At 38.1% G+C, this 25130-nt stretch overlaps 1 protein-coding gene and 1 long non-coding RNA gene across 2 annotated transcripts in view; one reads left to right on the plus strand and one right to left on the minus strand.

The window, feature by feature from the left end:
- Positions 1-24822, plus strand: part of LOC131510981 (uncharacterized) — a 60548-nt gene extending 35726 nt beyond the window's left edge. Inside the window, exons 3-5 of the long non-coding RNA XR_009261284.1 lie at positions 16506-16595; positions 18597-19413; positions 23543-24822. This is a non-coding gene — a long non-coding RNA (uncharacterized LOC131510981). The remainder of the gene's footprint in view (positions 1-16505; positions 16596-18596; positions 19414-23542) is intronic.
- UMAD1 (UBAP1-MVB12-associated (UMA) domain containing 1) overlaps positions 1-25130 on the minus strand; it is a 221022-nt gene that overhangs the window by 94690 nt on the left and 101202 nt on the right. The window lies entirely within an intron of this gene.

The raw sequence follows: 25130 nt of genomic DNA on the forward strand, positions 1-25130 counted from the left end.
CACCAGCCTTGGCTTACAGACCACATAGGGCAAGTTACAACTATCTGTAGTTGATCTGACCTAGTTTCACTTTACAAATTAGATAAGACAGTGCAACCATCCTGTCTCTTATGAGGATTAAATGAGATCCTAGTTGTTATTTTCCTAAAAATCAGCAAAACCATCATCCCAAAAGAGGATCTCATTTCTAGATCAGACTTGGCCAGTGGATATGGGTGTCCACACAAGAGATTATGTACCAGACATTCTGCTATTGTTGCTGATGTAGGCACAGAAGGTCAATAATGTGGATTAACCAGGATTAAAGTATTATTTTCTGATTACATTTATGCTTCAACTTTCTACGTATTTAAAACTATTCTTAAGATTAAGCAATAAAAAAAAACCTACAATTTAAAATGAATAAAAGTCATAAGGCAACAAATTTAAATGTTTAAAAAATCAGAAGTCAACTATTTAAACTAAGAAAAAATTATTTTTATTATATATGCAGCAACATGTATATATATGACCTAGACATATTTTCTTACCTCTGAGAAGGTGATACAAAAAATGTGACACAAACATGTATATCTCACATGTGCATATGTGTAAAGCTTTCAAATAAATAAATGGTATATAAGGAGACAGAGAATTATGGGAAATATCCAGAAGAACAGAAAGATATAGGAGAATGTAGGGGGAAAATTTAGAGAACAAAACTGAAAGATTTTCATTTTTTCCCTTATTTACTCTGAAGTTTGTTTTCTATTAGTATTTAAAAAACTTCTTCCCAAATTACTGTATTCCTAAAAAGAAACAGAGAAGCAAAATAGACAAGTAAGAAAAGAGAAGTTTAAAAAATGAGAGAATGGAAAAAAGTACATTTAGAGCAACACAAATGGTAAGTGACATGGTTTTCTTTGTAGGAGCGATTTACCTAATGTGATAGACTATTTTCACATTTAAACATTTCATTAATTTTATGTTTAACTCTGTGACTTGCTTCTTAATTCAAAATATAAGGCTAGAGAAAATGGTTTGGATTTGGCTGAGACAGCACTGCAATGCATGAAAAAATGGAGTTTACAAATGATCAGAATTCTACAATTCTATTTTTAAAACAGTTTTCCAGGTTACTGTTTTTCTCTATCTTTATCCCAGATATCAATTTCTCTCTTTCTGAATTTAGAAACTAAATGGTCACAAACCCCAAAGCATAAATGGTAGCAAACTGAAACCAAAAACTGTTAGCATTAATAAAAGCTCAATAAGGAGAATAAATACAAAATAAATATATGAAACTCTGTAGATTTCCAATAACTAGTTATCAAATATAAAGAAATTATCCAATTCCCAAGAGCCACAAAATATGTGTGGAAATTAAAAAATTTTGAAAGCTAGGTCCCTTGTGAAAAACTTATAAAACTTTACTAAGGAGTGCTTAATAAAAATACTTGAATAAATGGAGAATCATCCCTGGATAGGATTATATACATAGAAATATGTCAATTCCTATTACATAAATTTTAGAAATACCAGTAAGGTAATTCCAATGAAATCCTCATTTTTTCTGCCTGAAGTTGGCAGTCTATATATTTTAAGACTGTACTTGCAAAAATTTAAAACACAAGAACAATCAGATAATTTTTTAAGAGATTCAGAAAAAGAATTTGTGCCTTATACACTATTACACTTTCAAAAATCTAAATTGATTAAAAAATTAATGAACTAGAAAGAAGACAGATCAGTGACACAGAAAATTCAGAAATGGATCCTAGGATATAGAAGACTTTAGTACATTCGGTTCACGTCAATGAAATTTAACTGAATACCTAGGTGTCGGGTACTGTGTCAACAGAAAAGTCAACTGGTATTATCTTTCCAGAAAGCAACATGGCAATGTGTATTAAGAATTATTATTTTTTTTAACGTTTATTTATTTTTGAGACAGAGAGAGACAGAGCATTAACGGGGGAGGGGCAGAGAGAGAGGGAGACACATAATCGGAAGCAGGCTCCAGGCTCTGAGCCATCAGCCCAGAGCCCGACGCGGGGCTCGAACTCACGGACCGTGAGATCGTGACCTGAGCTGAAGTCGGACGCTTAACCGACTGAGCCACCCAGGCGCCCCTATTAAGAATTTTTAAAGAGTTTATATCCTTTTAGTCTGTAAATGCATTTCTAGAACATATTCTAAGGAGTGGTCAGGCATTAGTTTAAGTATTTATACAAAGATGTTTGCAATAGTAAAAACCTGGCAAAAATAATAGGAGAATTAATAAATGAATTATAGTATATCTGTACAATGGGATAATATATAGCCATTATGTTTTAAGACATATTAATATAGGTTCACACAACAGAATAATATGTAACAATGAAAATAGTCAACTACACCCACATATAATGTGAGTGAATCTCACAAACATATTTTTTAGTGGAAGAGCAAGACACAAAAAGTACACAAATATGAGTGTATTTAATATGCATTTCATACACAAAAACAATCTCCGCTTTAAGAAGTCAGGGTAGCTTTGGGGAGCTGGATAAAGTAGCTGAAGGGGGCTTTGGGGGGAGATTCTAGGATTCTGTAATTTCTATTTCATAATCTAGAGGCTAATGACATTGTATGAGAAATCATTGAAATTAAAATGTGTACATCTCTGTATGTATGCTATTCATCAATAAAAAGGGTCTCAAAATTAATGACATGAAAAATTTTCCCCAATATTAAAAGTAAGAAGAAAATGAGGCTACAAAACTGTGCATGAAACAGAGTCTCAGTTGCGTGAATAAAAGAACAGCATGGAAAAATTGCCCGAAGGAAACCGGCAGTTGGGGGCATAAGATGGGGTTGCGGAGGATCAGAGGAGCTGGTACAAAACAGGAAAAGAGCCCTATGGTATCTTTTAAGAGTCATTTATTAGGAAAGCTTGGCTTGGAGAAGAGATGGTGATGGCCAGAGGCTGTGTGGAATAAAGGGAGAACTTGCTTAAATTCTGATGGAAAAGAGTCAATAGAGAGGGAAAGGTACAAGAAATATACTGAAAAAGAGCCAATTAATGCCTCTTTGCAGGCTGGTAATTTTATACATAGGAAGCAAACTCAGAAAAGGGGTAAAAAGGGCTTGACTGCGATAGGTACACAAAACAGTTCTTTTTCACAGAGCTTTGCAAATTATTAACATGTCAAGAAACTTGACAGTTTTCCTGTGTACATCCACTTGTATTCTTTCATGAAGACTTCAGATCATCATATTATCCAGATTAGGAAATTGTTACAAGAGTTTTAGCCAAATGATAATATCTCTCACTTCAGAAGACTTCAGGCCAAAATAAAGACCAGGTCAAGTATAATGACAGCAGATCTGGCAGCAAGTAGCATTTCTACCACATGTTAGCTCTGTGATTTGAGGCAAGTTACTTAACCTTGCTGTGTCTGAGTGGCTACATCTGAAAAATGATGAAGACAATAATAGGTTGATAAGAGGCTTAAATGAGATCATCCACATAAAATGCTGAGTCCAACATGGGGCAGAGAAGAAACCCTCAACAATTATGAATTGTTACCATCACTTATTTTTTTTAATCTGGAGGCAAAGTTTCTAAGATGTCTTCAAATTTAGAAACAGCAAAACAGGGGCGCCTGGGTGGCGCAGTCGGTTAAGCGTCTGACTTCAGCCAGGTCACGATCTCGCGGTCCGTGAGTTCGAGCCCCGCGTCAGGCTCTGGGCTGATGGCTCGGAGCCTGGAGCCTGTTTCCGATTCTGTGTCTCCCTCTCTCTCTGCCCCTCCCCCGTTCATGCTCTGTCTCTCTCTGTCCCAAAAATAGAAAAAAAAAAAAAAAGTTGAAAAAAAAAAGAAACAGCAAAACAAAGACCAAGAACATAAGTAGGTAATGAAGCTGCCCCTAATTCACAGCAAATAATTTCAGCAAAGAATATGCTTTCTCTCAAATTTTTATTTAAAAAAATGTTAAATCTATAGAAAATTTGAAAGAATAGTACAATAAACATCCTCTATTATTCCCCTTCACCTATATTAACCAATTGTTAAATTTTCCTATATTTACTTTCTCTCTCTCTCTCTCATACAAACACACATATACAACCAGTATTGCAGAAGCCAAGACTTCAATTGGTTGGCTTGTTATGTAGAAGGGCATGCCCCATCTATCTGTCTTGTGTACAAAAAAAGTCAGCCTTTTTCAGAGAATCCAATTTATCACATAAGACCTAATTAATACTAAAGCTGCAATAATTGGGAGAACCAATGGAGGATTATGCACTGAGAGTAGGTAAGAAGATATTTTGGACAACTCCCCTTTGGGAAAGACAAAGGGCTCAGAGCTCTAGTCTTAGGTCTGTCAATATGGAGAAAGCAAGGACTTTCATAAACAGGCAAAGAAGCCTGACACAGCTGGACCAGGCTAAGAGTTAGACATGTCACTGAATAAAGTCACTGGCAAAGGACTTTGAGAAATATCCCTGTGTGTGCATGGGCATTTTTCCCCTTAGCTATACTGAACAGAACATTTACACAATGCATCTCCACACCCTTTTTAGGCATCTAAATTATCATGCACGTCTGATAGTTGAGCAGAAAATCCAAAGGACACTAAAGACTTTGTCTCCAATAATTACACATCTGAAAATGCATTCTATAGATACTAGGTTGAACCATGTAAATTTTTTTCTAGATTAAAAAGTCAGTATGGGCAATTTCATGTATTCACATATATTTGTTCAAGTAGGAAATGTCATATGTATAAGGATATTCCCTGCAATACTGTTTACAAAAGTGGGAGTCTGGAAATAACCTAGTATCTACATATTATGCATAGATGTGTGTGCATTATATATACAATCTATGTAATATATATATAATATTACACAACTGCCTCTGTATATATATGTATGGAAGGTATACATTTAAATACATAATGGAATATTATGCAACTGTCAAAAGAAAAAGAATTATGAGGCTATCGCCTTATAAATTTAAGATACATTGTTAAGTGAAAAATGTAAAATATTCAATATAGTAAACTATCTTTTGGGTAAAAGCAGGGAGGAGAGTAAAAAAATATGTTTGCATTTGCTTGTATACATATAAATTCTGGAAGAAAACACAAGAAGTTAATAGTTGTTTACTTTTGGGGAATTATATGAATTGTATAATGTAAGACAGATTTTGCAGTAGACTTTTCACTGCATCTCTCTTTATGTATTTTGAACCATTTGTATGTATTATCTAGTCAGAACAATTTAACTAAGACTGTCTGAGAAAAAAAATTAAGGTATTCCATGTTTAGATGGGGAACCAGAAACTGGAAGATGATTCTAGCTATGGTTTCTGTATGCAACAATGCAACATTAAGTTGCAATCATCTCAATGAAATCCATTTCTAGTGTTTGTATGGTAAACATTATAGATTTAACATATAAAAAATTGATGGTTTCCCATCAGAGAAGACAAAAATATCCAGTAGACCTTTTTTAAAAGAGCAACTTTTTATTTTGAGATAATTATACATTCATTAGTTATGTATTACATAGTTGCATAAATAGTATTGAAAATTTCCATTTATCCTTCACCTCGCTTCCCCCCACCCCCAATGTTACTATCCCTAACACCTGGCAACCAACCACTAATCTGTTCTCCATCTCTATAACTTTGTCATTGGAGAATATTGTAAAAGTGGAATCATATGGTATGTAATCTTTTCAGATTGGCTTTTAATTATTTTAACAATCTCAATCCCCATATTTCATTTTCCTATATGCTTTTTTTAAAGCCAGAGTTGTTGAGGGATAATTTACATTCTGTAATATTCATCCTTTTCAGTGTGTAGTTCTATGAATTTTTTTACAGTTTTATTGTGGTATAATTAATGTATAACAGACTGCACATTTTCAAGTGTCAAACTTGATCAGTTTTGACATGTGTATACATTTGTGAAAGCATCATCACAATCAACCTAATGAATATATCCATCACTCCCCAAAATTTCCCCATGCTCCTTTGCAATCCATTCGTCCTACACCACATTCCCATTCACAAACAACAACTCTGCTTTCCATCACTGGATTTTCTAGATTTTTATACAACGGGACTCATACAGCATGCAGTAAAAACCTTGGCGTGGAATGGCTGGGTCACGCGGTAGGTCTCCCTTTAGCTTTTTAAAAACCTTTGGAACATCCAAAATGACTGTACCATTTCACCTTCCTACCAGCAATAATATATGCAAGTTCCCATTCCTCCACAACCTCCCAACATTTGGTAGGGTCAGTAACTGTGATCTTAGCCATTCCAGTGGGTGTAGTGGTAGCTCACTGTGGTTTTAATTTACATTTCCCTAAGAACTGATGATGTTAAACATCTTTTCATGGGCTTATTTACCATTAATAGATCTATTCAAATCTTTTGCCCATTTTTAAAAATGAGGCTGTTGCTTCTTATTACGCAATTTTGAAAGTTCTTTGTATTCTGGATACAAGTCTTTTACGAGATAAGTTTAAATATTGTTTCCCAATCTGAGGCTTTTTTCATCTTCTTGACAATGCCTCTCTAAAAGAATATTTGCTTTGAAGAAGTCTAATTCATCAATATTTTCTCTTTTCTGGATCACATTTTTTTGTGTTATATCTGAAAAATATTTATCCAAATGTCACAAAGATTTCCACCTATGTTGTTACCAGTTTTATAGATTTTTATCTTATATTTAGGTCTGCTACCCAATTTGAATTAATTTTTCTAAATTGTGTGAGCCTTGTACAGCATTTTAGGGAACACCCACCCTTAGAGGCTGAGGAAGAGAGAAAAGCAGTCAGTGAAGAGAACAAGGAATGTACTGACACAGAGAAGCCAAAGGGTGAGGGCTGTAATTAGGAGAGGTGAGGCTGTGAAGGTGGGCATGGAACTTCACATGGAGACCAGTGGAAGCAAACACAGAGTAATGGTCACTGGACTTCAGCATGAGATCACCAGCTGCCTTTGAGACACAAGTTTCAATATGAAACAGACAGAAGCCAGACTAAATGGGATCAAAATAAAGCATGGATGGCAAAGATAGAAAGTATTCAAATCACTCTTAAAAATTTCATTCATGGAAATAAAAAAAAAAAACACATAGGACACTGAACACAGAGTCTCTTGACTATGAAGGAGAACCAGGTGAAAAGAATAAGAGAAAGGAGATCATCGGTGAAGCAAAGTTTGGGATGAAGTAAGATGAGAATGTGTCAAGAACACAGTCTACCTTTTGCATGGAGGCGACAGAAGGAGAGAAGGAAATGGATAAAGACAGGGATACTTCAAGATGGTAGGCCAGGGAAGCTCAAGGGCCTTGCTTAGCCCTCCTGGCAAAGTAGGGGAGGAATTTTTCTGTGCAGACTGAAAAGTGGGGGCTGGGCAGGGACTTGAGGAGGGTGAAAGGGTTTGGAATTGGCGTTGTGGGGGAAGTGGTGTGTCGGGGGTCCAACTGAGATAAATAATGCGGTTCTTAAGAGCTCTAATAACACTCAATGTTTGTCAAATTTAATGTCTGCTGCATTCTCTCCTTGCTGCCAAGAGTTCCTCCCCATTCCCACCCCTCCAGAAAAGATACAGATGGGCCAACTGGTTCCATAACTACACCATAGGACTTTACTGCCCCACAACTGTCTTTCTCTCTCTCTCTCCCCTTCTTTCTTTCCTAAGACTCATAACCTGTTTGGTATGTAGAGTACATACTGCATTTCCACCTTATACACGGAGAAACAGAGGCTGGAAAGGACTTCCCCAAAACACTCGGCTAGCTGGGACTTAAATTCAGATCTTTTGATTTTAATTCCAGTGATCAGAATTTCCAGTAATTTCTTCATTGCAACACACTCCTCCCTTCAATGCTCTCCGTTGCCATTCTTACTTTAAAACTTGGCCTCAGAGAATTTCTTTATTGTTATTCTACTTTTCCAATCCACCCCACACTCTTCTTGATTCACCTTCCTGAACTCAACTTTGCCCAGGCTCTGTAGATGCAGGAGTCTGAAGAAGAGTTTGGTGCACATGAGGGCTCGATTCAAACAGAAAAGTCAACTATCAAGCTGCAGCCACGGTTTGACATTTAGAATAAACTCAGGTCTGACTCTGAGTTTTCTTAGGGCTTCTGGTGAGGAAAGACATAAGGAATCAAGCGAGAATGGCCACCAAAGAGTAGGGAAGGGACAGTTGGGATTCTTCTCAAGAACAGCCAGTGTAGAGTCCTCCTCTGAGAATTGCCAGGATAAGGGCTTGAAGACTGGAAACAGCTTACAACTTATGGGCTGGAACTCCCTGCCCACTCCGCTCCCTTCCTATGGCTTTCCAGAATCCGCTCAGACATAAAACCCGAGTCTTCCATACACAGTCATTACTATAGGATAAACTCTTATTTTGTTTTTTAATGTGTTGAGCAATCCAGATAAAAACTTATGATCAATGAATGTCTAGTACGAATCTTGGTTTATTTATGAGCACAATAGTTTTTTTTTTTTAATTCAGCTTCCTCTGACCTTGTAACAGTTATTTTTCTACTGTAGACTATGATGCAAATTAAGGCATTTCTATTCTTATTTCAAAGTCTGCTGCATAAAATAAGTATATGCTTTTCAAAGCCAATTGACAGCCTAATGTTCCACATTTAACTACAACAAATCAACACTTCACCAGATTATTTCATTCTCATTTCACTAATTCAGTTAAAAATTTATCAAGAAAACTGTGATTTTCATCTCATAGTTTCTCATCATCAAAAACAGTTAATTCTCATGTTCAACTTGTATACAAAGTGAATCTAAAAAGCAGCCTCAAAACACTTTCTCTACAAAAGTAGATCACTAACTTTCATAATGCACTAAAGTCAACGTAAACATAATTGTGCAGTTCCTGATTTTAAACGTTATTTGGAAAGCAGATCTCTCACAAGCCAAATCATCTTAAAACCCCTACTTTTTAGTTTGAAACTGTCACAAAAGCAAACAATTTTTCTGTCGTAGGGTATCTTATATCTGTTAGAGCTAAGTGATACTGTGAAATAGTAAAATCTTGTAGAGCAGAATTGTAGTGATATTTCTGCTTTTTAAGGATTAAAGAAAAATGAATAAATTTAAGGTGAATGCTCCCCCTTTTTCAAGGCTTCTTCTGTTATATTTAATCCACTTTCACACAGTTTTTCTTAATTACACTACAGCTGTCTGGTAAGGCACAACTGACCACTTCCATCATGAAAACAAACTGTAACCCACCATCCAAAGTTCTCGATTAAAAAGCAAATGTTTTTGTGAGCCCAGAGAAAACGGGCACAGCTGCTCCATTTCACGAGGCGGGCACCTCTACTCCATTCAGCTGTGAAGAATGGCAATGACTGTAAATTGTTCTTCCTGATCGGTTCCACAATAAAAACAAACCACACTACTTTCAATTTTTCAAAGCCAATTTTTTTTAAGCCTCCAGTACACTGGAAACAAGAGTTGTGTTCTTCTGATTCATGGCCTTTGATTTCTGCATAAATGTCCCTGTATGCATGTAAAAACAGGTCCCTGCAGGATACTCACAGAGACTGTATATATTAACTTACCAGATGTACCAGAAGATAGAAACGCCATCAGCCTACCTTTTAAAGCGAGATACTATTGAACAGTTTAAACTGCCTGTGACTAAAGCATGGCTGTAAAGCACACACCGTGCGTGGAGGGACACTAGGTAGTTCATGAGAAACCGCGGCATGCTTACAGAAAGGGCAGCAAATGGGTTTGAACTTGCCTTTTGATGCTCTCGGTCAAAATCCATCCTGTGGAATTAAGGTCAGGTCACACACATCTGCATTTGCAAGTAGAACACTTGGACTCTGATAATAGCTAAAATTATTGACAGAGTTTTGTTAAGAAACTTCTAAATGTTCCTGATTTACCCACAGCATTCAAACAGTATCTAGGATTTAAAGTTGAGGTCTCCAGAGTCTATTCCCGAACAAACACCAACTTAAAAATAGTTGAGCATGCCTCCTCTATATTTATATCAATATATAATTGACTTATTTGCAAACATGGAGCACTGAACTGATCTCTAATGAATGTTCAAAAACACACAAAAATTGGCAGGTTTTTTTTTTTTTACGTTTATTCATTTATTATTTTGGAGAGAGAGGGAGCGAGAGAGCGCACAAACAGGGGAGGGGCTGAGAGAGAAATGGAGACACACAATCAACAGAATCTCAAGCAGGCTCTAGGCTCTGAGCTGTCAGCACTGAGGACGATGGGGGAGCTCAAACTCACTTAACTGTGAGATCATGACCTGAACCGAAGTTGGACGCTTAACCGGCTGAGCCACCCAGGAGCCTCAGTTTTTTCTTAGGGTAAGATAGAAATAATTTGTAAATGGAAGTTTTATGACTTTCTTTGCACACCTCCAGGGGGCCCTCTTGCACAGCTCCTGAGGCACTGCCCACCTCCTACCACCTCCCATGGAGGCCCAAAGTGGGATCCGGCTAATATGAGGCCAACTTAAGTTGTTAGTGGCTTTTGGATGAATTCTTGGATTGCTATAAATTTCTACCCCTGCCCCGAAAAAGATTTTTTGCACAAACATAAGGATATAATCTAGTTTATAACAGTGTTTAATTTTGACTCACGACTGGAGTGTTGCAGTGGAATGTAAATGTGACCAAACATCATGGAGATAAAAACAAAAATGTTCAGATTTGCGAACTTCCACTATGGTGGCAAAACCGCTGGCATGAAGTTACCAACGATTTCTCTCTAACAAGTCAGTCATCAAGATCGCCTACATCAATAAACAAGTTGCTATTGAAAATAAAATCCTGTGGCTGCTGAGTGATTGTTCCCTGAGCACACTAGTCACCCAACTTTTCCATGTGTCTCCTATTGACATCCCAAACTATCTGATTAACAAATGCATTCTTTCCAGAAACCCTAGCAACATGTGATTTCAGGCAAAGGAACTTCTTCCCAAGTGTTAACTCTGTTTTCAGCGGGTTCTATCAATAATGGCATATATTAGATATTGATTGAGTCTACACAATTTTAATAAGGAAATACATATCAGCCTTTTCTTCAAGGAGCTAAAACAAATCTAACAAAAATTACACAAGGCACCCATGCATGCATGCAGGCACGTGCGCACGTGCACACACACACACACACACACACACACCCCACTCTTTATCCTTCTTTCTCTCTGGCTATTTGTTCTCTGTTTCCTTCATAGGTTCCTCTTATTCTACCTCCTCTGTTATTCCCCAAGGCCATTTTCTTCTTACTCCATCACTTGGAGATCTCACCCAACACTATACCTCAAGATATACCAGTATGTCTTTTGACTACCAATGTTGTTTCTAAAGAACCAACATTTTTCTTGAGCTACAGATCATACTTCCAATTGCCTACTCAATTTCTCCAACTGGATGCCCTAAGGGCAGTTCACCCCAACACTTCCAAAAGGGAACACACTGTCTTCTCCCTAAAACTTGCTCCTCCTTCTGTATTCACTCCCTCAATTCTGGGGGTCATCAGGGATTTCTCCATCTCCTTCTAATCTCCTATCCATTTGAAGTCTGATCAGTTCTACCTCCTGTATACCTCTCAGATTTGTCAGCTCCTCCCCACAGTCACCACTTTATCTTCAACACCCTCGTAGCTGATCTTTCCCTCAAATTTCTGCTTTCCTTCACTTCCTCCTCCACCTCATGGCCAGGTAATCTTTCTAAATCCTCAGACCACCTTCCTTGCTTAAGTAAGAAGAAACACAGGACATCTTGAGAAAAAAAGAAAAGTCAAAGAATGCAGTTTCAAGGCTAGGAGAGATCTGAGAATGTTAAGGAACTAAAAGGAAAGAGCCTGTAATAAGGAAGAAATAAGAGCACAGATGATCAACACAGGAAGGTCCCACAGCCCAAAGCAAGCTCAAGAGCACTGCAGGAGGAGTCGGTGCTGAAAAAAGTGAACACATACTTCCCTCTGAGGCAGAAAGACTGTAAGGATGGCGGGAGGCAAAGGGAAGTCTGGATGTGGAGGGGAGGCAGACTGAGGCAGCACATGCCAGATCCTACCTATTTCCTCAGAAAAATGACAAGGGCAATTAGTCATTACTTTAAAAGGGGGGGGGGGGTCATGAGAGCTGAGGTTCCTGAGAAAAGTTGCTGCAGTTTAGAATACTCACTATGGTAATTAAAAAATGCAGCTCATTAGAAACAGGTTGGAAAATTTTTTTTTTTAAAAGAGAAGAGGGGCACCCAGGTGGCTCAGTCAGTTAAGCGCTTGACTTTGGCTCAGGTCATGATCTCACGGTTCATGGGTTGGAGCCCTGTGTTGGGCTCTGTGCTGACAGCTCAGAGCCTGGAGCTGGCTCCCGATTCTGTGTCTCCCTTTCTCTCTTTGCCCCTCCCCTGCTCATGCTCTCTGTCTCTCAAAAATGAATAGATTTTAAGAAAAAAAAAATTTTTTTAAAGAGAAGAGAGTCCTCCTGAGCTCTGAGCTAAGGGTATAAATCAAAAATCTGTACCAGAGTCAACCAGCACAGTAAGAGGAACGCTGGTTGAAAAGGTGGTGGGCAGGAGACCAGGGGAAAGTATGTTTACTGTGCTGATGGGTTTTAAGTCCCCAACAGCTCTCAATACCCACTTTCATCCATGTAGCTCTGTTTCCCCAAGGCCTGTGGCAACTTCTTTCCTCTTTTCTCCTGGACCCTGTGTTCCGACCACCATGACCATGCTGTACCATTTCTAGAACATGCTGTGCTGTCAGAACTCTGTCTTAGGACATGCTGCTTCTTCCATATATATGTACTTCCCTCTGTCCCTCTCCACCTCCCTCCATTCTTTATGGAAACAAAAAAGAACGGTCCAAAATAAATTTGATTGCCCAAGGTCAGCAGGCCACCAAGACAACTACCTGGGTACAGAGTACACACTCTACAAGCATTTGATGAGTGAAGACATCATAGGATTTGTAGGGAAAACCGTCCGGTGAGTGAGACAGGTTTTCTGAGGCATGTGAAGAGAAGAGAATAAGTATCTTCGAGTCCTCTGGCCTCCCACAGTACGGAATAAACTTGTATATTATTTCTGAGGTTCTTGTTTTGATGACTCAATTTAGAACTTAAAATATGATAAAGTTCACTATATCTTAATAAGCAGACACATTATTTTTTTTTGAGATTTTTTTTGCATAAGTTAACGCCATTGAAGTTTCCCTAATTGACAGAAGAAGATTTATGCAGTATTCACTGAGGGTCCTATCTCTAGAACTACTCCCTTACCATGTTACCCTCAAAGACAAATGAGTATTTGTGCAAACTGCAGACATGCAAAAGCTAAATTTCTGGACAGATGAACAAAAGGGGACATCTGGTCTTGGTGCTTCTGCTCTTTTCTAAATTCAGAGTTCTAAAATTTCTAATGCACTGGTCCTTTCATTTCTATCCATTATCTCTCCTCCCTTTAATCATCCCTATCTAGTGCCACAGAGATGGACGAGTATTATTTACTCGCTCATTCACTAATTCAGTAAATATTTACCGACCTACCTAATGCATTATAGACAGCAGGGAAAATGCAAACATGAGTGAGAGAAGAAGGGGAAGGACAAATTCATGTACCAACTATTAAACTATTAAATACAATAAAGTGAGTGTTATAATATAGATGTGTCTTCATTCAGCAAATATCAAACCCCTAGTATATATCTGGCAGGATCTTAAGCCTCAGGATTGAGCAGTGTAACTAACAAGAAATACACACACACACACACACACACACACACACACACACACACACACACACAAAACCTTGGCCTCAAGGAGTGTAATTAGTTAACAACACAGCAAAGTCAAGCAGATGCACTGAAGGCAGCAAATCCTCAAGACTGGGAGGAGGGCACAGGCCCCGTCACAGAAGCTGCCATCAGCTGACCTGGGAGGAGGAGCAGAAACACTAGGCAGGAGAGGAGGCCAGGAGCCAAACAACACAGGCGCGTTCAATACGGTGTAGAGTCACAACAGCAGAAATACTTGCTCCAGCAGGAAACCCAAAGGGATGAAAAGTAACCCAAAATATTGCAGTGGGCTGAACATGAGGTCGGCAAAACTGTGCTCCTCTTTATGGGAAAACAAGGACTGCTTTTCTATCTCCACTGCTCTCCAGAGGCACAGAGAAATAAAATTTTGTGTGCAATGAATTTGACTAAATTTTCGTTTTAAAATGTGATAAATCTGCCAGGGTACTAGGTATAAAAAAAAAACACATTAAATAACAAATAAGCAAGCAAAACCATAAAGAACCAAAACAAATGAACTTCCAAATTACTACCTGCTGGACTTAGAATTTGAAAAAAGCCTTTGTAAGATAAGAGAGTTATGAACATGGAAAAAAACCCTAATTAAAAAGTCAGTAGGTTCACTTTCAGAGTAAGGTGTGTATGTTACACAAGTCAATATTTACGTATCTGAGAGAAAGCAAATTACTAGGACACAAAAAAGCAAGAAGGGTAATGAGAAAGCATATATTTAAGTCTGAGAAGTGTAGAGCACAGAGGCGGAGAACCAGACTGCCTGGGATCTCATCTCAGCCTTGCCTCCTGCTAGCTTTGTAACCTTAGGCAAGTTACTTACTCTGAGCTCCATGTATGTAATACAGAGGTATAATAATAGTATCTACCTCAAAGCATTATTTTGAGGATTAGACTAGTCAATTTATGTAAAGCTCTTAAAATAGTACTTGGCACCTAAGTATAAACTGTTATTATTGGGGGGGGGGTAATTGTTATTATGATCTGGAGCAGAGTACTTTACTGTAGAATTCATATTAGCCCCTGATGATCTCCTGGAAAATTGTTTATCCTCTTACAAAACTTGGTCAAAATGCTGCTTTATTAATGAAATAATGCCAGCTACTAATACCCTGGAGTTGAAATCTAAAATAAACGTGCTTAACAATGCACACTATTTAATCCTACTTTTGGTTACCAGCTTAATTTCTTGGAATGCTCGCTATTCACGATAAATAGTCACCGCCATCTCTGAAGCAATACACTCATGCCATCATTTTAAAGGGAGCAGACTTTAAAAGACAGAACTTGAAAGAGTCGCCTAGATTTCATCAGACAAGAGGTTCCATGAAAGCCGAATAGGCAAGAGTGCTTACAAAATCCACCAAAATACAAACTGCACCAGACTCTGAGTTTCCATGAGGGCAGGGACTTCTGTGGCCCTCATCAACATACCAGCAACATCTAGACCCATACAGAACATGGCAAGATCATAATATTTTCTAATAAGTGAACAATAGGGCTTCAAATGAACTGTCCAAATCTTAAATAAATGATCCATTACACATCTGTAGGAAATTACATATATATTTAAATGATTAAAAAGGAGTTTTAGGTAAGTTTTTAAACAATCGCACCTTTGAGCTTTAAAGGAGTGCTGAGTTTATCCTTAACGCTAACCAGCTCACAATGGAAGAAGGGGGGAAAGAAAAATTAAGCACCTTGGAGTTCTTCTAGATTGCCTAAAGAGGGTTGTATGTTTTTACACCAAAGTAGCACCTGCACCATTTAGAAGAATAAATTCAACGAGAAGTGGTTATGAATCTATAAATTATAAGGCTTTGGGGGTTCCTTTATTATGTGAGTAACAGCACGCATTCTTCTGGGTCTGCAGCTGCTGTACTACTTCTAAACTGCATGAGGACTTATTTTACTCACAACAAAGTTTGAAACCTGAGGCAGTATCAGTTTATTCATCAGATGAACTTTAATGCTATACAGTAAAAGTTTTACTTCCTAATATAAATTGTTGGCCTGCAGATACAAGTAACAAATAATAATAGGTCACTGGGTTTGCCTGCGATAAGCAAGAACTTGTAGTAAAATATATTTTTAAAAATTGAGTTTAACTACATATATACCCGGGAAGAAAAAAAAAAAGACAAGTAAATTTTGCTGCTTCTTGGCAAGGTTGCTCTAGAATAATCTGATGCCATGGCACAATCACAATTTTATTAAGATGAGAAAATTGCTACAATTCAGTTCTAAGTGCCATGTTTGGATCCTAACAAAAGAGCCTGTGCCAAACAAATGACCAGAAGGGCAATTCTGATTAAAACTATTATTTCACTACAAAAATGAGTTGTGACTGAGAAGAACTGTTCTACCATTTATATATAATACTTTTATGTGTATACACATACACACACACACACACACACACACACACACACACAATACTTTCTTGGCTACAAATTTAATAAGTGTTCAGAAAAATATCCCAAAGACACTAAATCGGGGCAAGAGAATTATTTCCAAGATTTTGGGTAGGACCATATTTTATTTCTAAAACTTCAGATAGATATCTATGCCTATTAAATGAGCCTGTAAGAACCCCAGGTCTCCCTCCAGCTACCAGCCCTCCTCCCTCCTGTCTTGAATAGTTCAAGTCACCATTCCCCAACTGAATCTACAGTAAATTCCTATCAACCTTCTTTCAGTTCTACAAGCACACTGGGCTCTCAGTACACAACACCAAGGTCAGCCCCATCTTCCCTCCTCCTACAGTTCCTGCTTGCTCATCTACTAGGGTAAGTGCTCCTAAGTACACAACACCTCTGGACCTGCCACTTTATTAACTGTTTAATGATCGCTCTCCCCAGCTGATTGAAAGTCATGTGGCCAATGATCTTACGTGTCTTGCTTACCGTAGTGTATCCCCACTCCCTGGCACAGTGCCTAGTGTAGAGCCGGAAGCTCAGTGAATATTTATTGAATGTATGAAAGATTTCTCGGTTGCTCAGCCAAAATTATTGCCCATAACCAGAATGTAAACTTTCAAGGCCAGAGACTGCCTAATACTTGGTGCAGGCCTGGCTCTACCCCTGGCATAGAGATGGAACTCAAGAAATGACTGATAGTTCAATAAAAGATAACAATTCAATGACCTAAACAATTTTTGATTTTAAAAAGTAACTTTTAGGGCTTTAATATTAAGCTAAAAATATTATTAAATTTGCTTAATGTATCTAATTTCTGTTTTTGAGCTTAAATAAGAAAATATCAAAACCATTTTAATCTAAGTTAGAAGTTTCATAAGTCACTAGTAGTTTGAGACAATGGTATTGCTTTATTAAATATCATCATCATCATCATCATCAAGCACTAGAGTGTTGTTGCAAGAAACAGAAGGAATATTTTGAGAGAAAGATCTCAAGACCCGATTAAGAATTTGGCTACCAGAAGAAAGGGACAGAAAAGAAGGGACATAAAAGGCAAAGTGGTGAAAGATAGGATATAGTGAGGGTTAGAAGGAGTTCAGCCTTTTGATCAGTGAGACGCTGTCCTCACCAGCATAGGTGGAAAGCTGTGGATTGGTTAGATTGGGAATGGAAAGACTGAGAACAGAGCCTCAATAAATTGAGTATTTAAATTTAAGAAGCCAATAAAACATCTGATTTGACGTGTCCTTAAGAAAAGTAGTGATAATAAGAATTACAGCAAAGATGGGTCAGCACTAGCAAACAGTGACAGGTGGAGACAAATATGATCAGTGCTGAGACAAAATAGCAGGTGTATACAGGGAAGGAAGTGCTCTGAAAGCAGAGGGCCAATTGCAGAGGTAAGAAATTAAACCAGTCAAAGAAATTCTAGAAGCCAAGATCAAAAAAGGTGCTAAGAGAAAGGGCAGGGTACCCTGGCAAAGACATCTAAATGGTCCTAGACTATAAACACTGAACCAAAGATTGTAAACAATTAGGCAGAGTAATCTGACCAGTATAGACAACAGTAGAAATACTACCTCATTGTTAGAACATGCTGTTTCTAATCAATTCTGGCACTGTTACTTAGTGAAGTTCTTCATGAACTCCAAACTTACTTCAAGAGACCCAGCTCCCATCACTGCCCTATGATGCTCTTTTGTAATCTACACAATTGGCCTAGATGTTAAGAATTGCCTATAAAAGTGTTCACACTAATCCCAGCTTCTATGGTCTCAATTTAATCTCAACAATTTTGTCTTTCAACAAGTTGCTTATATCCATCATGTAAGTTCATATTGTTTTATTACTTAAACAAAAGGTAAGACCTTTTATTTTTAAAACCTTTTTTTTTTTTTTGAGGTCAATTCTTCCCTATTCCAAACACTGTAATTTCTGTTTTCCAAATTACTCACAACATCAGTGGCTACTGTTTCTGGAAGTTTGGGGGTTAGTATAGGACAAATGTGTTCTTGACACTGTCAGTTTGTAAGAGATTTCTGCTTCCTTTCTTTTTACTGTAATGAGTTTGCAAGATGGCTCCCCAAGTGGCAACAGGTCTTTGTGCCTGCCATATCCCATTGCAACATTATACCTGCTTTGCTGTCTGATAGCACGTTGGCTCCCTTTCAGCATTACTAAGCATTTTCTCCCATTGAATATCTCTTTCAGATTACTTGCCCTTAGATGTATTATCTTACTGTTTCCTGTGATACTTTCAAATCTTTTTAAGCATCTTTGAGGTACTTCTCTTATTTCGCTATTTGAGATACTTCCCAATTTACTATCACCTATAAAACTGGTGGGCATACTGTTCGTTTCTGATTTTAGGTTTTTAAGGAAGATGCCAAGGAAAACTAGGGGATATGCCTCCATGCAGCTACATTTTTCATCGTCAGAAGAATGAATTTAAATAAAAGTTGCAAGCCATCACGTTGTCACTAAAGCTGCACTGTTTACTTAGGACACAAATCGTACGCTCCGTTTTGTGACTAGCTTTAAACAAAAGTTAAAATGATTCTTCAGCGGCTTGTATTTCGTTTAATATGTATACTTGGTTCATTTTCACTCATTCTTTTCTGCGGGATTGAGTTAATGTAGAAGAAAGGACTCTTTTTAAAAAGCAAAAGTAATTTTTTGTTTAAATTTCAAACCTTAAGTACATTTAACATTTTTAAATTCACATGGCTTTGGTTCTCCAGTAATTGTAAAACTGTCATTGGTTTTACTTAACTCTAAGGCACCTTAACTAAACAGCAATAACCCATTCAAGTATTTTACATTCTACCTCACTGTATTTATGAGAGTTACATTTTTTTCCTACTAGGCTGTTTGTAATTTTCTTTTGCCTGTACTCAAAACATATTTTAAAATATAATTTGGCTAGGGAATTTCAGGGTATTTATTTCCTAAGTACTGGGCTCACATAAACATAAGACCAGTTTTATATCCTTGCTTATTTAATATCACTCTAGTTTTCTCTAATTTCTTTGGATAGTACCAACTTAAAAGCAACTTAAATAAAATTTCTAAGAATCAAGTCGATATTATTCGATGTATTTTTAGTTAAATTCTGTTAAATCTTAATTTTCAGAGTATGTTTCTGACTTCAGAATCTTTCAAGGAAACACATTCTAATCCAACTCAGGTAAGTTACGAGTTAAACGTGTACAATTCAGAAAAGAAATATGGCAAGTCACGTATGTGGCTCAGTCTTAGAGTGATGTTTACACAGGGGGTCCTGGCTCTGTCTGCACTATATTATGACCCTTGTCATCGCCTGCCCTGGAGCAGTTACATATGTGTCTACTTCTCCCATTAAGCCAGTCTCTCCTGAAGGGCAGAAGCAATCTGAAACCTTTGTATCTTCAGTGAAGCCTCCCACAGCACTTTGCACAAAGCAGACACACAACACATGTTTGCAAAGCTGTGTCAGAAGAGCAAAGTTCTTGATCTCCCTTGACATACAACCCCATGAAAAATGAAAGCAAAAGTAACCTAGGTGAATGGGTTGGGGGCAGGTGCAGGTGGTAGGGTTAAGAATGTTAACAAGCAACCTCAAATGAAAATATTTAAATGTGATCTTGCTTATTAACTCATCACTAATCTACTTGTACAAAAGTCGAGATTTAAAAAAAAAAAAGAAAAAAGAAAGGTAAGTTTTCATCCTTCCCAAATTAGAAGACAGGGAAGCTTCATTATTTGGTTTGAAAGTATTTTCTGAATTATACATGCCCATATGACACAGCCAATATTAACAATTTGTTCTCCTGGTGTTGCCACTACTGAACAATGATGAACAGATCAACAGTACAGGAATTCCCCAACAAAGAGTGACCCATTGTGTAGAAAACAGATCCTAAAACAAGGAACTGTATTTAGTGTATGTTCCTACTTTCTGAATTCTGGCACACCCTTAGTCCCTAGCACCAAAGAGTCAGTCTCTCAGTAAACCTGAAACTAATCTTTCAAAGGCAATGTAATTCAACAAACATTTATTGTGCATCCACTGTATGCAAAGGCAGTAAGAATGAAAATCTGAGGGGAAAAAGGGCCTGCAAAGGAGACTGAGAAGCAATGATCAGGAAAGAAGGAAAAGATACAGGGGAGAGAGGGGGTGAACGGAACCCAAAAGAGCGAGGTGATTGGTAACCATTCTCAGATGTCACAAAGGGTGGAAAGCTGAGACTCCAGAAGAAAAGACAGAATTCTGTGTAAATGCAAAATACTGGGATCAATGAACAAAATGAAGAACTTGTAGAATCTTCCATGTTTAGAATAATTGTTTTATGAACCTATTCCCCAAGAATAAGTTCCAGTTATACTAATGTTACTACCAATTTCCCTACCATTCAGACTTGAAATTTCTTCCTTTTCCCTCTGATAACTAATGTGACCAGTTACCACGTCCTATCACTCATACCCACATGATTATGGTTGCAGATATGGTAGTATAGGTTGTGTACTGCACAAGAGTGCCACATCTACAGGGAGGAGTGTTCACATTATAGATGCATAGGTTTAATTTTCCAGTAGATGGCAGTCAAGTGTCTTATTGTAATTAAGTAAATATATTACAACAATTTTCTAACAGATGGAAGTAAAATGTCTTAAAGACAGGGCATCTTTTTAATTCCCAGAATGCACTGAGCGGGTCAGTGGTAGCTCTGTTCACAATGCTTCCCACCTGTATTCTAGTATTCATTCTGCCTCCAGCCATGACAGATCCGACTCCTATGACATCTTTCAACGGCTTCCACCCTGATCCCTTAATTTCTCCACACCTGAGTCTATACCATAAATATCTGAAAAGTTTCCCAAAGAAAAGTTCCACTAGTATAACGTTGCTTTCCCAGAAGCCTTCAGTGGCTCTATGTCATAGTCTCTTCAACCTCACGCTCAAGGCCCTTCATACTATGTCCTTAATCTTCCTTTCCAGTCTAGTCATTCACTACTAACCAAGAGACACCCTACTCCCAGTCACAACTAATTACTGTCTGCCTTCCGTATATCCTGTCCTTTCCTATTTTGCTATCTTTGTCCATGCCATTTCCTCTGCCTGGAATTTTCTCCAAACCCTGTCTTCCTGCTAGAAGTTCTAAATTACATTCAGTAGTATATTTTGGGAAGAGGTTTTGGATGACTAAATACTGTCTTCAGCAAGCATCAAAACAAACCAAACAAGAGCAAAAAAGAAAGTATTCCCCTCCTCGGTTTTTGCAGGTATTCCTGTGAAGTATTGGTACATAACAAACTACTCCAAACTTAGCACTTAAAACAAGGACAATTTTTATCAGACCTCACAAATCTGTGGGCCTGAAATTTGGAAAGAGCTGAGCACTTCTGTTTTCTGTAGTAGTGCGAATAGTCTCTCAGATATTGGTAGTCAGCTGGCAGATGGGCTATCTGGAGGGTCCCCACTTCTCCTGCTTGTCACGGACCTACAAGGTCTTCGTTCTTTAGGGCCCAGCTGAAATTCCCCTTCTCCCAAGAATCCTTTCCACGCCCTTGAGTCAGGTTTAATCTCTCATTGCTTCAGATTCTCTAGTACCCTTTTCTTTGTTATAGGACTTTGCCTATTCGTCACCTTACACTAGGTTTTCATTTATGTAAGGAGAAGAGAGAAAAAGGCCAAGGGAATAGCAGAATGCTTTGGCTATATGAATTCTCATTCAAGTTTAAAGAGGAAACAAAATATTCAATGTGACTCGAACTCTGGAGGAATCAAGTACAGGGACTGATCTACATGTAGACAACATATTTTACTTATGTGTAGAGTCATGTTTACTCTAAATTATTAGTTTTTGTAATTACTCTGGATTCCAGGAAAGAAACAAAACTGGGTAGAAAAACTGAGTGTCTTGTGTCATCATGCTTAATGATAATTTCTAATATTGCATATATTTTGTCCTCAAAAATGTTCAAAATGGAACTTTCCCTTCCATCAGTAAAATTTATATCCTACAGAAAATACTGCAGAGACACACTAATGGGACTGGGAAATTATACTAATTAAAATCCAATGATTCAAACTATCCAGTTTAAATAACCCATATAAAAAGTATAATTTTGAGCTAGGAAAGACAGAAAAGATGTAGTTCAGACTTATTTTGATGACGAAAATAATGAGGCCCACAAAATGTGACCAGACTAAAAAGAATTCACTCCCTGTAGAAAAACAAACAAAACAAAACCTAAGCTACATAGATCTGTGAAATAAAACATGTATAGAAACACTGATGGCAACATGGTCTGTAAGAGAGAGAGTGTGTAAATGTCTACTGCCACGAGAAGGGATAAATAAACTATGCTATCTTCATGCACAGAAATACCTTACAACAGCTTAAATGACTGAGAGTTACCATCAACATGGAGGAATTTGACAAACACAACACTATGTAAAGAAAGCAAATTGCAGCAGAAGGCAACAAAAATGACAGCACTTATATAAACTTTTAATTAGGAAAACAATACAATATACAGTTTGGAATTATACATAGTATGCGGTATAAGAAAATGGCATGTGGATGAGTGGCTACCTCTCTAGGGGTTGAAGGTGTATACAAGCAGCTTCTGTGGTATCCATCCATAATGTTGTTCCTGAACCGAGTGGCGGGGACATGGATGCATGTTGTATTCTACTTTATAACTGTAAAGCTTTATTATCTTATAAGAATATTCCAAGGTAAGGCACCTGGGTGGCTTAGTTGGTTAAGCATCCAACTTCAGCCCAGATCATGATCTCACCATTCTTGAGTTCAGGCCCCACGTCGGGCTCTGTGCTGACCGCTCAGAGCCTGGAGCCTGCTTCTGTTTCTGTGTCTCCCTCTCTCTCTCTGCCCCTGCCCCGCTTGTGCTCTGTCTCTGTCTCTCAAAAATAAAATTAATGTAAAAAAAATTTTTTTTAAACAAAAAAAATATTACAAGGTAAAAAAAAAAAAAAAAAAAAAAAAAGAGCAAGAGACCCATAAAAACTTCTCTTCCACTTTTGTCTTTTGAGATAGTCACTAAAAAATTCTGCATAAAACAGAGAAATAACAGTTGTACTGTCAACCCCACTGCTGAGGGGTTCAAAACCACTGGGATAGGCTATGATATGAGAGACAGGAAGCAAAGAAGTTTCTGGTTCTCAAAATAACATAACAAAAACAAACAAAAAACCCACATAAGCAAACACATTTTTAAAACAATTTTAAATAAATCACACTCCAGCCCCTTCCCTCAATTTTTGCATGTTAATTTTTTTTTTAATTTTTTAATGTTTCTTTATTTTTCAGAGACAGAGCATGAGCAGGGGAGGGGCAGAGAGAGGGAGACACAGAATCTGAAGAGGGCTCCAGGCTCTGAGCTGTCAGCAAAGAGCCCCATGTCAGGCTCGAACTCAAGAGTGGTGAGATCATGGCCTGAGCCAAAGTCGATGCTTAACCAATGAAGCCACCCAAGCACCCCGCATGTTAATTTCTAAGAGCGCCTCACAACCCCAAAGCCTTCACTCTGGATGGACCAAAAGGAGGTAAGATCAAACACCACCAAGACCCTGCTGCACCTCCTGGGATGATGGCAGCAGCAGAATCAACAACATAACTAGGATTCAAGGAGAACATACTGTGTAGCAGGCACGGATAGCCTAGAGCTATCTGCATTCTCCGCATTCTCTATTCAATCCGTAGAACGCCCCTACAAGGTGGGGACTCCTATCACGTTCAATTCAGAGAGGCGAAAGGGCTTGCCAAGGCCACACAGCTAGCAAGTGGTGGAGCTGGGAACCTAGCCAGACCCCGACACATAATCAGTGTTACTCTGCCTTTCTGTCTACCCAAAAGTATAATGATCAGATATCTGTAAATTAACCCATCTTCAAAAAAAGTTACTTCATTTACATCTGGCTGCAAAACATGTTTAATTACTTTAAAGCAGCTTTGCTGTGGTGATTGAAGTATTTCCCCTTCTGCAGCACAGCACAAAGAACTTTATAGATCACTCTCCTACAAAACCACCTGTACTATGTCCACATGGTTGTCAAGGTTAAAAACGAATACAAATAATAACAGAAGCAATTCCAAGGGGGAATTTTTCTTTTGTGGGAGAGGATTAGATGGAAACATTCTAAAAAATGAAAAAGAGGCACCATCTGGAATAATTTTATTTTCTCACATCTTGGATACCTCATAGTGTGCAACAATGTCAAAAATAAAGGATCAAGAGTCCTGAAGTTAAGGAGTTTCAAAATCTCAGAATCTAACAAGACACCTTGACTATCCAATATAATTGATCATTGCTTATGAAGAGACACCTCTCTGGAGTTTCCTTCCTACCTTCTTGCCTTCCTTCCTTCCTTCCTTCCTTCCTTCCTTCCTTCCTTCCTACCTTCCTTCCTACCTTCCTTCCTACCTTCCTTCCTACCTTCCTTCCTACCTTCCTTCCTTCTTTCCTTCCTTCCTTCTTTCCTTCCTTCCTTCTTTCCTTCCTTCCTTCTTTCCTTCCTTCCTTCCTACCTTCCTTCCTACCTTCCTTCCTACCTTCCTTCCTTCCTACCTTCCTTCCTTCCTACCATCCTTCCTCCCTTCTTTCCTTCCTTCCTACCTTCCTCCCTTCTTTCCTTCCTTCCTTCCTACCTTCCTCCCTTCTTTCCTTCCTTCCTTCCTACCTTCCTCCCTACCTTCCCACCTTCCTTCCCACTTACCTTCCTTCCTTCCTACTTACCTTCCTTCCTTCCTACCTTCCTCCCTTCTTTCCTTCCTTCCTTCCTACCTTCCTCCCTACCTTCCCACCTTCCTTCCCACTTACCTTCCTTCCTTCCTACTTACCTTCCTTCCTTCCTACTTACCTTCCTTCCTTCCTACTTACCTTCTTATCTACCTTCCT

Source organism: Neofelis nebulosa, chromosome 4, assembly GCF_028018385.1.
Source record: "Neofelis nebulosa isolate mNeoNeb1 chromosome 4, mNeoNeb1.pri, whole genome shotgun sequence".
Classification (NCBI taxonomy): domain Eukaryota; kingdom Metazoa; phylum Chordata; class Mammalia; order Carnivora; family Felidae; genus Neofelis; species Neofelis nebulosa.